The 4,769-nt window shown below is 39.1% G+C and overlaps 1 non-coding gene across 1 annotated transcript; it reads left to right on the top strand.

Moving 5' to 3' along the window:
- Window positions 1–611: 611 nt before the first annotated feature.
- On the top strand, window positions 612–718 carry LOC141637034 (small nucleolar RNA R71). Its single transcript, XR_012541598.1, has one exon. It is a non-coding gene; the product is annotated as a small nucleolar RNA R71 (small nucleolar RNA).
- The last annotated feature ends 4,051 nt before the right edge of the window (window positions 719–4,769 follow it).

The following is a 4,769-nucleotide window of genomic DNA, read 5'->3' as shown; positions in this document are numbered from 1 at the left end:
ATGGATTTTGATTTTGTTAACCTTGGTTTTGGTTGTAAAAGGGTCTTTGATTTTCGTTTCTCATGGGAGGTGGGGTGTATGTTGTTTGAGGGTTTTGAACATTTTGGCTTTTGTATGAGAGATTTGGATGAAACTTGGTGTTTTCATTGTAATAGTTGGAATAAGGGGTACCACTCTTGTATGCTTGGAAAGCATTCACTTGTTCATTTGTTCCCCTACATTCACTTTGGTCATGTCCCAAAGTTCCACAATTCTCACATATCCCACTTGGGATTGATGAGGATGCCGTCATGGCATTAACATGATGCTTTGGTGATTTTGAGGCTTCTTCAAATCTAGCCATAGCTTGTTCAAACTTCAAATTGATTGTGTCAATGTGAGCACTAAGTTGAGCACCCAATTGAGTAACGGAGTCCACTTCATGCCTTCCTCCTCTAGTAGCCTTGCGAGGTCTACTATATTGTGAGTTATGGACCGCCATTTCCTCAATCTTGTTCCATGTTTGATTGTCATCAACTTCGGTGAACATTCCATTTGATCCCATGTTGCGAATGTTCCTTGAATCTTCATATAGACCGTTCCAAAATTGTTGTACCAAGAACCACTCGCTAAGTCCATGGTGAGGACATGAGCGACAAATTCCCTTGAACCGCTCCCAAGCTTCATACAAAGCTTCTTCATCCCTTTGCTTAAAACCCGTAATTTGAGCTCTTAGCATGTTAGTCTTTTCCGGTGGGTAGAACTTTTTATAGAAAGCTAGAGCCAACTTCTTCCAAGAATAAATTCCGAGAGTGGCCTTATCAAGGCCCTTCAACCATTGTTTCGCGGTGCCAATTAGAGAAAAAGGAAATAAGACCCATCGAATTTGGTCTTGAGGTACACCGGTTTGAGAAATCGCATCACAATAGTCACAAAAGGTTTCCATATGAGAATGAGGGTCTTCACTAGGCATCCCCCCAAATTGGCTCCTTTCGACTAATTGGATAAAGGCGGATTTGGCAATAAAATTTCCGGTCAAATGTTGTGGTGTGGGAGTACCATTGGGTAGGTTCTCCTCGGTGGGTACGGAATGTGATGAAAACTTAGGCATTGTAGGTTGATTTTGTGGGGTATTTTGTGTTGGGTTCTCCTCACCTTCTCTTGCAAAAGGGTTGATGAACTCAATAGTTGGTTGAATATCCACAACCTCACTAATACCTCTCAAATTCCTCCTAGCAAATCTCCTATTGTTTGTCAAGGTTCTTTCAATTTCACGATCAAAAGGTAACAAATCACCTTGTGACCTTCTAGACATGCAAAATATCAAACAACTTGAAAACAATTAGAACAAACCTTGAGGAGTATTACTTCCCCAAAGCAAAGAAAGACACAACTAATAACAATATAAGAAAATCTAAATCAAGATAACACCGTCCCCGGCAACGGCGCCATTTTTGATTGGTCCGTTTCGTGTTCACAATTGAATAGATGTTGTCGTTGGGTCACGTCCGAATCAAAACACAATTTATAGCTTCACAAACAACTCTAGAATTAGTAAAGAGGCAAGTAAAGGTCGGATCCCAAGGGACGGGAATTGAGATGAGATTTTTATTGAAACTAGTGGTGTCTTAGGGGTGTCACAATTTGGGTTGATGTAGAAGGTCACTAACTAGATAGCAATAAAAGTAAATATGCAAGATGAATTGAAAGGGTTGTAAACAATTGATAAAAAGCACTAGGGTATCATGGGGTCATAGGGGAATCATGGGAATTGATCATACAAACATGTTTTCAAATTATAAGCAAGCAATTATTGTTGTGATGGATTGAGTTGGGTTATATCTTACAATCCTAGGAAAGTTTGGGTCCCGGAGCCGAATCGATTAGATTGTACAACACCTACAAGTCGACTTAGTCTTTCCTACTCAACAACATGCATGGTCTAATGAGACTCGAGTTGGTTTATGTCTTACAAGTCTCATTGAAAAGATAGGTGATGGGTAAAAAATGCAAGGATTCATAGGCTCACATTTCATCAAACATAACATGTGCATGAGTTGAGATCAAAACAAGCAAGCAAATAAACCATGAAAGCATATTAATTTAAGCATGAATCATTCCCCATGTTGGTTTCCCCTAATTACCCATTAACCCTAGCTAAGTCACTACTCACTCATTATCATGTTGATCATGCTAGCAAGGTTGTCAATCATACCAACAAAATGAAACATGATGAACAAATGAAAGTAATTAACAATAATTAAAAAGGGATTAAGAGAATTATACCTACTAATGATTCCAATAATAAAGCAAAGAATAAAGGAAGTACTTGATGCTTGATTGAGAGGTTGTCAATCTCTCAATAATAACCCAAATAATCTTCAATTATCCAAAATAAAGGATGAACAAAAGAGAGATTGAGAAAACAAAACTTGTATTAAAACTTGATTAATTGTTGATTACAATACTAAAGAGAGATTTGATTGATATTAACTACTCTAATAATTGATAAGAAGAACCTTCTCTTCTAATTAGACTAATGGGGTATTTATAGTGGAAATTAGGTGGATGCATTAGGGTTAACTAAGGGCTAAACTAGTAATTACACTTTTTAGATTGAGCAGGGAGAAGCCGATATTTTTCGAAGGAAGGGCTTCTTTCACGGATGCTTGAAGAAACGGATTCGTGCTGGGCTGGAATCCGGGCGTATTGGTGTCGGGACGGGCGGATTGTAGCAGGGGAAGACGGGCGTCTTTGGGAGAAGACGGCCGGATTCGGGTGGTCGCTACCCGGCGTCTTTGGCGTAAGACGCACGGATTATCTTTGTGGAGGACGGGCGGATTCAGGGCAATCCGCTCGGATTGTAGCTCAGCATTGTTTCTTCTTCTTTTCTTCCCTTTTCTTCATAAAATCCTTGGGGATTTCCTTGGGGATGCAAGGATCCTTCCTCAACATTGCTCATCTACTATCATATGTACAAAGGCCTTCTAATCTTGTCTCTCCTTGATGCTTGGTCATTGAATTTAATCAATTTAGTCTCGTTTTGCCATGAAAATGCAAGATTTGCACTCCTTTCCTACCAAGGGATCAAAATCTCAAAGAATATGCAAAACAAAGAACTAAAGACAATAAATGACCCAAATATGCACTAAAAAGCATGGGAACAAGGCTAATTCGGAGGCTAAATATGCGCTAATTATGGTCACATCACCTTTTCAACAGTGTCATTACTATCTCCAATGAAGTACCTTTCTCTAGGTGATGGTTTGCCCCAACTTATTGTATAACAACAAACATGTCGGCCACATGGTTGCGTAATGAAGTCCATTTCACCAACATCCATTTTCTTTCGAGTTCCCGCGTGCAACCTAGTATTGTCTTGCTCTACAGACTCTAGAGCCTCCCTCTTTTCCTTATAGTACCTACATCAGGCCTTGTACATTTTCCTCCTTTCTAAGTTCGCATCCTGGACGACTATCTACTTCTTTTGAACCAGGAAGTCTATGGCTTGTTCAGCAGCTTGTTCCTCAGATTCAGCAATGTTTCTGGTTGATTCACCTCTAAAGAAACATGCAGTAGGGCCAAGACCTCTCAACAACACCAAATTCGCCCTTTTCATTTCCAAGTCAGTGTGGCTATATATCGGTTCTGGCCATCCCAATGCCTTGGTCACATCAGACAAAAGAGCACGGGATGAAATACTGAAATCCGTCTGTTGCTCAGCCATTTGTTCCTAAACAGGTCAAGGTGGCATGTCAAATTCCCACCCTAAGGCAAAACAGGTCGCTAAGTCTATCAACAGTTAGTACATGCTAAACAGGCTATACAGCAGGGCCATACTTCACCTTATCAACGCGCACCAGGCCGCAACACCTAAGTTGATATGTGACACGCACATTAGAAGATCTGAAATTTCTAAAAAAAACTTCCATTCGTAAACACCAGCCAAACACACATAAATCTCTTCATTTACTTTATAGCAACGATCTACATAAAAGGACACCCATAAAAATCATACTAACCTACAACCCTCCACTCATCGACATGCCAATGTTAATAAAGTCGTATGTAAACGGACAAGGTAACACCCACCCCGTAACCAATCAAGAAACATGTCACGAAGACCAACTTTCATTTAACAAATAAATATATGTAAACAACTATTATTACTTGTACACAAACTGCAATTAACACAAAACAACATTAAATAGGAAATTTAGCTATAACAATAAAAAGAACTTAAGCATAATATTATATGTTTATAATTGATTTACCTTAAAACAGGGCAGCTTTCCAGTGTTGTTTAAATCAAGCTCCTGCACACAAGAACCAACTAATTAGAATAATACACTAAGGAATAGAAGAAGAAGTAATTAAACCTCGAAAAAGAAGGAACCTAAGAACTATGCAGGTATTCCTGTTTTTTTCCCACTGCGTGGTAGCACTATATATATTCAGATAAGCTGCTCCACCTCTATCGAGAACTGCTCGACCAGAGTACAACTCCATAATTAAACCATACCTCCTTTGCTCACCACCCATGCTTACAAGTAAGCCTAATTTAAAGGCCACCTCACCCTACCTTTGTTTCCTTTCTCACAGGATACCACCTTACACAACTCCCTTACTAGTTCCATATCCTTATTCAAATGTCACCTCAATGTACCTCTCTTTACTCTTTTACAAGTAACCACTTCACCCAAATTCCTCTCTAGTCCAACAGCTATATGTATTAGTAGTTTAAGTCACCACTAATAATTATATATCATAAGAATTAAGCGTAAATAAAT

The sequence above is a fragment of the Silene latifolia genome, chromosome Y (assembly GCF_048544455.1).
Source record: "Silene latifolia isolate original U9 population chromosome Y, ASM4854445v1, whole genome shotgun sequence".
Classification (NCBI taxonomy): domain Eukaryota; kingdom Viridiplantae; phylum Streptophyta; class Magnoliopsida; order Caryophyllales; family Caryophyllaceae; genus Silene; species Silene latifolia.
Note: the sequence above shows the minus strand (reverse complement) of the source record. Positions and strands in the feature narration are given on the sequence as shown.